This window comes from Oncorhynchus keta, chromosome 5 (assembly GCF_023373465.1).
Source record: "Oncorhynchus keta strain PuntledgeMale-10-30-2019 chromosome 5, Oket_V2, whole genome shotgun sequence".
Classification (NCBI taxonomy): domain Eukaryota; kingdom Metazoa; phylum Chordata; class Actinopteri; order Salmoniformes; family Salmonidae; genus Oncorhynchus; species Oncorhynchus keta.
The window spans coordinates 32,576,577-32,588,425 of NC_068425.1; positions in this window are offsets into that span (position 1 = coordinate 32,576,577).

Consider the following 11,849-nt stretch of genomic DNA (forward strand, 5'->3'; position numbering starts at 1 on the left):
CATCTTACATTACACCCACGTTATTACATCTTATATTACACCCACATTATTACATCTTATATTACACCCACCTTATTACATCTTATATTACACCCACGTTATTACATCTTATATTACACCCACATTATTACATCTTATATTACACCCACGTTATTACATCTTATATTACACCCACGTTATTACATCTTATATTACACCCACGTTAATACATCTTATATTACACCCGCGTTATTACATCTTATATTACACCCACGTTATTACATCTTATATTACACCCACGTTATTACATCTTATATTACACCCACGTTATTACATCTTATATTACACGCACGTTATTACATCTCATATTACACGCACATTATTACATCTTATATTACACCCGCGTTATTACATCTTATATTACACGCACGTTATTACATCTTATATTACACCCACGTTATTACATCTTATATTACACCCACGTTATTACATCTTACATTACACCCACGTTATTACATATTATATTACACCCACGTTATTACATCTTATATTACACCCACCTTATTACATCTTATATTACACCCACGTTATTACATCTTATATTACACCCGCGTTATTACATCTTATATTACACCCACGTTATTACATCTTATATTACACCCACGTTATTACATCTTATATTACACCCATGTTATTACATCTTATATTACACCCACGTTATTACATCTTATATTACACCCACGTTATTACATCTTATATTACACCTACTTTAATACATCTTATATTACACCCACGTTATTACATCTTATATTACACCCATGTTATTACATCTTATATTACACCCACGTTATTACATCTTATATTACACCCACGTTATTACATCTTATATTACACCCACGTTATTACATCTTATATTACACCTGCGTTATTACATCTTATATTACACCCACGTTATTACATCTTATATTACACGCACGTTATTACATCTTATATTACACCCACGTTATTACATCTTATATTACACCCGCGTTACCGAGAGTGAGTCACATAGAAACCTGAGGGGTGGGATTGTCTGGTAGAGGAATGGGCCGTGTGTCACGACTTCCGCCGAAGTTGGTTCCTCTCCTTGTTCGGACGGCGCTCGGCGTCGCCGGTCTTCCAGCCATCATCGATCCACTTTTCATTTTCCTTTTGTTTTGTCTCGTCTTCCCACACACCTGGTCTCATTTCCCTCATGACATATTGTGTATTTAACCCTCTGTTCCCCCCATGTCTTTGTGTGGAATTGTTTATTGTAAGTGCATGTGCATGTTTTCTCTGGTGGGCGACGGGTTTTGTACCCATTTGTTTGTTGTTCTGGTTACCGGTGGTTTTATGAATAAAACTGCTCTGTTGATTACCCAGTTTTGCTCTCCTGCGCCTGACTTCCTGCCGCCAGTTACGCGCTCCCTTACACCATGTTCAGTTGCCAAACGTTGTTGAATGCTGCACATAGAAATTCCATGAATAGAGCCTACTCTATTCCTTGTTCTACATGTCGGAGAGGCATGTTTGTTCTACATAACACATTTCTACATAAAAGTTCCAAAACTTGTCCTGCTGAAAAAGGCCAATTTTTAAATATCATGCCCATTTCAAATCACCTAATATAAAAAAGGTAATCTTACTAAACTATCCCTTTAAGAGATCCTGTGTGTAATAATGAATCCATAATCCAGAAAGTAGACATGATGGTTTAGTCTGGGGAAGGCCGTGGAGTGCGTGAGCTGATAAGAACTATTATTATTACAGCTCATGTGTACAAACATCTGTCACATACTGTGCAGTGCATCTCTGTTGAAACATGCCGACTCTTTGAAGAAGAGGCGTTGTAAGACTGTTTTGATAGAAGTAATCCCATGTATTTTGTCTCTGGAGGAGGGAAATGCATTGCTGTGTCACAGCCCAGTGGCGTCTGGTTGAAAAGGCCAGACAGGTTTGAAATTCTGTGTTAGTATCACTGATGACATAATTCCACCTCACTCTCACAGTATTGCATAATACTGGTCATTTACTCGAACACTTACAATGCCTACACACACGTACAATCATAAATGACCCATACAGACATTTGAGGGGTGTAATTGTCAGGGGGTGGATCGTATACAGAAATAAGATTTAGGAGATAACCTGTGAAGAACTAACTCTGCCCCCTGTATTCTACTGTATGAAATGTCAAGTCATTTTTCTCCCGGGAACACTTTCCCGGACGTGTCTGTGTCATATCCGGGGTCTGCCTGAGGAAATGAGTGTGCGCTTATAAAATCTCACAGTAAACTTCAATTTCGGAAAAGTTCCACCGTGAGTAAGTAGCTATGATTGTTACCTCACACACCTACGACAATTCCAAAACAACTCTCTTCTGTCTCCACAGTCTCTGTTTACTGTAGACGCACTGTTGAAATTCATGTGAATCATTGTGATTCATTGTGTGAACACGCAGTCACACCGTAGGCAGAGTGGTCCACTGTGGTGCATTGTGGTCCACTTGACCAGAGTCCCTGATGTGAATCATATGCATTCAGACATTATGTCCAGGCCACAAGAGGACATTCTCAAGACATTTAAAGGGATATTCATATCTAACCACAGCTGTTCAGTTAAGCTTCATCATCGCCCCAAAGGAGGAGACACAACACAGATCATTCAGTGTTTCAGGGTGTCTTTAATACTAAGATATTAATAGATCTGCTGATGAATGAAAGACCATGGGAATTGTCCAGTGGGATCAAATGAAAGAGGAGGAACTGGGATTAAATGAAAGACAACATGAATGGAAAGAGTTGGAGGAGTAAGAGGCCTGGGGGGAAGGGGGTGAAGGGGCAGGGTAGTGGTCAGGTCACCATTGAGCCAAGTGTGTGTGCGCACACTTGTCTGTGTGTGTTGTGTGTGTGTGTTTTTTGTGAATGTATGTGTGCACACCTGTCGGTGTGTATGTGTCGTGTGTGTGTGTGTGTGTGTGTGTGTGTGTGTGTGTGTGTGTGTGTGTGTGTGTGTGTGTGTGTGTGTGTGTGTGTGTGTGTGTGTGTGTGTGTGTGTGTGTGTGTGTGTGTGTGTGTGTGTGTGTGTGTGTGTGTGTGTCGGTATGTATGTGTCTGTGTGTGTGTATGTGTGCGGTGTGTATGTGAGCACGCGCGTGTGTGTGGTGGGGGGTGAGCAGAGGATGTGGGTCACTGACATGACTCCCACTAGTTCCCACAATGAGACCCTCTTTTTCGGTCTCACTGGGCAATTCCTTTGAGAGGGAGTATTTCTGTCCCTGCAAGTGTATAATTTGGGCTAGCGAGGTTGGACCATTCCCCCCAGCCTCACTGGGTATTTACAGTGTGCTGCATACGTTCAGAGGGGGGCTGCTTGCTTACATTGCACTTTGACAAATCCCACCTCATTGTGCAAATGAAAACCTTATGTCTGTCTATTTTCTAATGCCGACCAATCCACAGTCGTGGACAACAAACGCCTGTTGAAGTCAGTGAGACCTGACTTCCGTTTTAACAGCTTGTCTCATTGAGGTCAAAGAAGAAGGGATACCTGCACTGTCTGCAGAGCAATGCAGTTGTATTCAATAAATTAAAGGGACATAACACTCCAAACTCTAAGTTAGTCCGATGTTTTAGACCTTAAAAGTGGTCTTCTGATGTGATAGGCCTAACGTCCCAGAGAAGTATACACCATGCAGACAATATTACAGAACAATTTGTTTACAACTCAATTCAAGTCCATATTGATTTGAGTTGTAAACAATTAGCAACTAAACTTCCATAGTGTCTTTGAATCACAATGACCACTTTCAGGACACCATAACTGACTTATTGGGAATCATATCTTGTCATATCAATGTTGTCACATTAATGTTCCCAGGAAATGATAGAAACGTTTACAATAATGTGTGCCAATAATCTTAACAGACTATTTGCACCCATTGTACAAACACATATAGCACATATATATATATATACACAATACAATCTACAAGAGCAAACTCTCCCTCACTGAATCAAAGGTTATTCAAATAAAAAAGGTTTAGCCTCACTGTCCAAATACAAATGAAGAGCCCTTTATATTTGCAAAAATTGCTCATCGGGATTTCTTCTTTGATTAGCTAGCATCTGCTTCTTCATTTTATGCTGCTGTAGACCAATCATCAGTTACCTCTCCCACTAAACCCCCCCAACATCCTTGGCACGTTCTGACTCAGCTGCATCTTCTTGATGCAAGGTCATCACTGCCTAAAGGTCAGGTTCACTGTCTACCTCCAGGGAAAGCTGTCCTAATCCTCATTCTTTGATTGTGAAATGAAAGGCCTACACCCAGCTACCAAGCAGCTTGTGACCAGTAAAAGAGGAAATGGTCATTTGAACGTCTAACCCACCCTTACAATAACAGGAGGATAAAGACGTCAATAGGCAGATGTAACGCATTAAGAGAAAGCTGGTTATGACATCCCAGTGCTTGATGGGAAGTGAACAGGGTGGAGCTGTGTTGTCTCATGAGAAATGTCCTTTTGAAACAAAGATCTTAATGAAATGTGATATGAATCAGTTCTTAGTAGGTGGGGACTGACGTGTTTGGTGACAAAACGTTTCTGTGAAAGGTAACCAAGGAGAGCAGACCATTTCCAATAGATTAGAACAGAAGGGAAAAGCTTCCATTCCCACTGAAAGGTGACTTCCAAACTTTACAAGATGTTCCAAAAATCTGCTATTTCAGTGAGTTTAAGGCAAACACTTATAGTCCACATAATCCAATATGTTATCATCTGTTTATAAGACTGTGATTGTAATCTGATTACACATTTTTCAAAAGTCATCTAGGTTGATTACAGTTACTTCATTTGTTGTATCTGATTACGTAATCCCTGTTACATGTAATCCATTACTACCCAAACCTGGTGCTAATACACAGTAGTCATTATAATTTAAAGATACACTATGGACGTTTAGTTGTTCATTGTTTATGTCATATTAATGATATATTTACCTTAAACATAAAGTGTTTATACCACTATCTGAAATGAATGGAAGAGATAAGCACCATTTCATTCCCAGATTTGCTGTGTTTATCTTTTCCATTAATTTGGGGTTGGTACATGTCTGTATACAACCGATGGCATGGAAGGTGGACGCATCTTTACCTTAGACTACTTTTGAGGTCTTATGTCCCTATAAATTGCACTTGGCCTTTTCAACACAGTCAAGCTTCTTCACCAATGCCGTCCTGTTAGTAAATTGCAGAAAACTCATTGCTAATTTATAAATTAGCATAAATGGGAGCTGGATGGTTTGTTTTGTTTGTTTGTTTGTTTGTTGTTGACATACACACAGTGGGGCAAAAAAAGTATTTAGTCAGCCACCAATTGTGCAAGTTCTCCCACTTAAAAATATGAGAGAGGCCTGTAATTTTCATCATAGGTACACTTCAACTATGACAGACAAAATGAGAAAAAAAATCCAGAAAATCACATTGTAGGATTTTTAATGAATTTATTTGCAAATTATGGTGGAAAATAAATATTTAGTCAATAACAAAAGTTTATCTCAACACTTTGTTATATACCCTTTGTTGGCAATGATAGAGGTCAAACGTTTTCTGTAAGTCTTCACAAGGTTTTCACACACTGTTGCTGGTATTCTGTCCCATTCCTCCATGCAGATATCCTCTAGAGCAGTGATGTTTTGGGGCTGTTGCTGGGCAACACAGACTTTCAACTCCCTACAAAGATTTTCTATGGGGTTGAGATCTGGAGACAGGCTAGGCCACTCCAGGACCTTGAAATGCTTCTTACGAAGCCACTCCTTCGTTGCCCGGGTGGTGTGTTTGGGATCATTATCATGCTGAAAGACCCAGCCACGTTTCGTCTTCAATGCGCTTGCTGATGGAAGGAGGTTTTCCCTCAAAATCTTACGATACATGGCCCCATTCATTATTTCCTTTACACAAATCAGTCGTCCTGGTCCCTTTGCAGAAAAACAGCCCCAAAGCATGATGTTTCCACCCCCATGCTTCACAGCGGGGATGGTGTTCTTTGGAAGCAAATCAGCATTCTTTGTCCTCCAAACACGACGAGTTGAGTTTTTACCAAAAAGTTATATTTTGGTTTCATCTGACCATATGACATTCTCCCAATCTTCTTCTGGATCATCCAAATTCTCTCTAGCAAACTTCAGATGGGCCTGGACATGTACTGGCCTAAGCAGGGGGACACGTCTGGCACTGCAGGATTTGAGTCCCTGGCGGCATAGTGTGTTACTGATGGTAGGCTTTGTTACTTTGGTCCCAGCTCTCTGCATGTCATTCACTAGGTCCCCCCGTGTGGTTCTGGGATTTTTGCTCACCGTGCTTGTGATCATTTTGAACCCACGGGGTGAGATCTTGTGTGGAGCCCCAGATCGAGGGAAATTATCAGTGGTCTTGGATGTCTTCCATTTCCTAATAATTGCTCCCACAGTTGATTTCTTCAAACCAAGCTGCTTACCTATTGCAGATTCCAGTCTGGAATATAACCATTCTATTCCAGTCTTCCCAGCCTGGTGCAGGTCTACAATATTGTTTCTGGTGTCCTTTGACAGCTCTTTGGTCTTGGCCATAGTGGAGATTGGAGTGTGACTGTTTGAGGTTGTGGACAGGTGTCTTTTATACTGATAACAAGTTCAAACAGGTGCCATTAATACAGGCAACGGGTGGAGGACAGAGGAGCCTCTTAAAGAAGAAGTTACAGGTCTGTGAGAGCCAGGAAATCTTGCTTGTTTGTAGGTGACCAAATACTTATTTTCCACCATAATTTGCAAATAAATTCATTAAAAATCCAACAATGTGATTTTCAGGATTTTTTTTCTTCTCATTTTGTCTGTCATAGTTGAAGTGTACCTATGATGAAAATTACAGGCCTCTCTCATCTTTTTAAGTGGGAGAACTTGCACAATTGGTGGCTGACTAAAGACTTTTTTGCCCCACTGTATGACTTCCTCGAACCAAAGATACCAATCTTTAAAATAATTCCTGGAATTCTTTCTCAGAAGAGGTGAGGAAATACTGCTGGAATATTCGTCAAACACAAACTCCTCACTCCTACACACGTACTGTATCACAGGAAGTGTCTAGACTATAGGATCAAGGCCAATATTCATAAATCATCTCAGAGAAGAAGTGCTGATCTAGTATCAGTTTTGTATTTTTAGATGGTAGCGAAATAGCTTACAGAGACTGGGGGATCTGATCCTAGATCAGCATTCCTACGCTGAGATGTTGAATGAATACTGGCCAAGGGCTGTACTGGAATTCGGGGAGAATTGCGTTGTAAAAAATGTACAAATAACCTTCCATCGTTTTTTTCTAAATCACAATGACCACTTTCAGGACACACATGACCATAACTGATTTATTGGGAATCATATCTTGTCACATTAATGTTCCCAGGAAGTGAGAGAAAAGTTTACAATAATGTGTGTCAATAATGTTAACTGGCTATTCGCGCCATTGTACAAACACATATAACCAACACAACTAAATCTACATCAGCAAACTCTCCCTCACAGAATCATACGCTGTTCATGTACAAACAAACATTTTTGGCTTCACTGTCCAAATACATGTAGAGACCACAGTACACTTTCAGCAAGTTCTAATTAGGGCTAGACAGATAACTTGTATAAATGTAATCAATTACTGATCACACATTATATGACAATAAAAGTCACTGGTAACATAATCCATTGGATAACTCTAAATGAGGAACATAATGATTACATTTGAATTTCTTCTTTGGGTAGTCAGCATCTGCCTCGTCACTTTAAGCTGGTGTAGACCAATCCGTTTTCTATATACCTCTGCCCATATCAGGGCTCAGGCTAACACCCAGATGCAGGACGCAGATAGTACAAGTCTCAGAGTTTATTATAGTTCAAAGGGCAGGCAAAAGGTAAGTCATGGCAGGCAAAGGGGTGTAATCCAAATCAGTCAGGCAGGTACAGGACGGCAGGCAGGATCAGGGTCAGGACAGGCAGAAAGGTCAGGACTGGGAAGGCTAAGAAAAACTAGAGCACAGGAAACACAGGAACACACTGGTAGGACTTGACGGGACAGGACGAACTGGCAACAGACAAACATTAAACACAGGTATAAATACACAGGAGATAACGAGGACAAATGGGAGACACCTGGTGGGAGACAAGCGCAAAACATGTGAAACAGATCAGGGTGTGTTAGTACTCCCCCTCTAGGGACTTCCCCTGGCGTCCCACCGGGGCTCATACCTGTTTGACCGGGGTGTGTTAGTACTCCCCCTCTAGGGACTTCCCCTGGCGTCCCACCCGGGCTCATACCTGGTTGACCGGGGTGCGTTAGTACTCTAGGGGCTTCCCCTGGCGTCCCACCGGGCTCATACCTGGTTGACCGGGGTGCGTTAGTACCCCCTCTAGGGGGGCTTCCCTGGCGTCCCACCGGGGCTCATACCTGGTTGACCGGGGTGCGTTAGTACCCCCTCTAGGGGCTTCCCCTGGCGTCCCACCGGGGCTCATACCTGGTTGACCGGGGTGCGTTAGTACCCCCTCTAGGGGCTTCCCCTGGCGTCCCACCGGGGCTCATACCTGGTTGACCGGGGTGCGTTAGTACCCCCTCTAGGGGCTTCCCCTGGCGTCCCACCGGGGCTCATACCTGGTTGACCGGGGTGTGCTTCCCCTGGCCCCCTCTACCTGGTTGGGGCTTACCCCCTGGCAGTCCCACCACTCATACCTGGTTGACCGGGGTGCCGGCAGCAGCACTCAGTGATGAGGGCTGGGTCCAGGATGTTCCTGGCTGGGACCCAGCACCTCTCCTCCGGGCCATAACCCTCCCAGTTAACCAGGTACTGGAATCCCCTGCCCTGAGGTCGAACACTCAGGAGGAGCCTCACCATGTATGCCGGATGGCCGTCAATGAGATGGGGGGAGAGGGGTGGGCCTGGAAACAGGAGACAAAGGCCTGTGAGACAGAGGTTTAATTCTAGATACATGGAAAGTGGGATGTATGCGGAGAGTGCGGGGCAACAGAAGATGAACAGCAGAGGGGCTAAGGACCTTAGAGATGGGGAAAGGTCCAATAAAACGGGGGGAAAGTTTGCAGGACTCCACCCGGAAGGACAGATCCCGAGTGGACAGCCATACCCTCTGCTAAAGACGGTAGCGAGGAGCAGGGGTCTGGTGGTGGTCTGCCTGTCGTCGATACCGGGAGGTGGTCTTGAGAAAAGTGGCCCGGGCTCTCTTCCAGGTACGGCAACAACGTTGGACGAACATCTGGGACGAACATCCGAGTTGCTGGCTCCAGGTGGTGGGATTGGTGGAGATGAGGAACTGAAGAGTCGTCTCCAGGTCCTGATTGGCTCACTCCGACTGGTCGTTAGACTGGGGATGAAGGCTGCTGTTGACCCAATGCCTTCCAGAACCGGGACTAGAACTGAGGACCGCGATTGGAGACCATGTCGACCGGCAGTCCATGAATCTGGAAGATGTGCTACACCGTGAGCTGGGCGGTCTCCTTAGCTGAGGGAAACATAGGAAGGGGAATAAAATGGGCGGCTTTGGAAAGCCTGTCCACCACCGTATGGATGGATGTGTTGACATCTGACGGAGGGAGGCCCGTGATGAAGTCCAAGGATATATGGGACCAGGGGCAGTGAGTGACAGAGAGTGGTTGAAGGAGGCCAGGCGGAGCTTGCCGGGGGAAGCAAGGGTTCTATAACCCCGGACGAAACAACGGATTAAATTGTCAAACCCCAGGAAACATTCCAGCTGCACTCTAGATGTGGGTTGAGGCCAATACACCACTACTCTAATCTTGTCAGGGTCCATCTGAATATTCCCTGCAGCGATGACATATCCTAGGAAGGAGAAGGTGGAGCGATGGAACTCATTTCTCCACCTTTCTCGAAAAGCTGGTTCTCCAGGAGACACCTGGATAAATGAGGATGTTGTTGAGGTAGACAAACACAAATCGGTTCAACATGTCTCGGAGCACATCATTGACCAAAGCCTGGAACGGGAGCGTTGGTCAAACCGAATGGCATCACCAGGTACACGTAGTGCCCGCTAGCCGTGTTAAAGGCAGTTTTCCATTTGTCTCCTTCCTGTATCCAAACCAGATGGTAGGTGTTCCGAAGGTCCAACTTGGAGAAGATGAGAGGCTCAAAAGCTGAGGAGATGAGTGGTAGCGGGTAACGTTTTTTTAAGCGTAATGTCATTGAGGCCCCAGTAGTCGATACACGGACGCAGAAGAAGAACCCTGCGCCAATGGGGGAGAAAGATGGACGCATAATCCGTGCAGTGAGAGAGTCCTCAATACACCCTTCCATCACTTTTGTCTCCGGACCCGACAGGGAATAAAGTCGCCCCCGAGGCATGCAGAGTTGAAAACCTCCCGTAAGTCCTGGTACTCAGAGGGAACGGTGGAGAGATCCAAGGTTTTTCCCAAGCCAGCAGGGAGACGTCCCGGAGCAGGCCGGGCCGACTTAAGACAATTCGCATGGCAAAATGGGCTCCAACCCCAACCCCCAACATCCTTGGCACGTTCTGACTCAGCTGCATCTTCTTGATGCAAGGTCATCACTGCCTAAAGGTCAGGTTCACTGTCCACCTCCAGGGAAAGCTGTCCTAATCCTCATTCTTTGATTGTGAAATGAAAGGCCTACACCCAGCTACCAAGCAGCTTGTGACCAGTAAAAGAGGAAATGGTCATTTGAACGTCTAACCCACCCTTACAATAACAGGAGGATAAAGACGTCAATAGGCAGATGTAACGCATTAAGAGAAAGCTGGTTATGACATCCCAGTGCTTGATGGGAAGTGAACAGGGTGGAGCTGTGTTGTCTCATGAGAAATGTCCTTTTGAAACAAAGATCTTAATGAAATGTGATATGATTCAGTTCTTAGTAGGTGGGGACTGACGTGTTTGGTGACAAAACGTTTCTGTGAAAGGTAACCAAGGAGAGCAGACCATTTCCAATAGATTAGAACAGAAGGGAAAAGCTTCCATTCCCACTGAAAGGTGACTTCCAAACTTTACAAGATGTTCCTCCTCCTTCTCCTTATTTTCCTCCTTCTTCTCCTCCTCCTCCTCCTTTTCCTCCTCCTCTTCCTCCTTCATTCCACCTCCTTCTCCTTCTTTTCCTCCTCCTTCTCCTTATTTTCCTCCTTCTTCTCCTCCTCCTCCTCCTTTTCCTCCTCCTCTTCCTCCTTCATTCCACCTCCTTCTCCTTCTTTTCCTCCTCCTTCTCCTTATTTTCCTCCTTCTTCTCCTCCTCCTCCTCCTTTTCCTCCTCCTCTTCCTCCTTCATTCCACCTCCTTCTCCTTCTTTTCCTCCTCCTTCTTCTCCTCCTCCTCCTTCTTTCCACTTCCTTCTCCTTCTTTTCCTCCTCCTTCTTCTCCTCCTCCACCTCCTCCTTCTTTCCACCTCCTCCTTCTTTTCCTCCTCCTTCTCCTTTTCCTCCTCCTCTTCCTCCTCTTCCTCCTTCTCCTCCCACACCCAGTAGTGCCCATACAGTAGTTCCCTCTACTGCCCATGCCTACTTTCTAGAACTCTTCACACCAATCCATAGAAAAGATGCATCCAGTTAGTCTTGATGATGAGAAGCCACCTTCCATGGCCAAACATTAGACTCTACTCCAGTGAAGTGCATCACTATGCCTGAAATGTAAACAAATCAACAACAGGGTGTATGAACTATGAATCACAATGGTGGAAGAATGGGATGGGCAGTGTGGGAAATCTTTCCACTGATATAGTTTTCCTGTCCTAATGACCATGACCAGAGATGATTTATTTGTGTCTAAAGCTGAAATTCTATGTTAACTATTGCTTC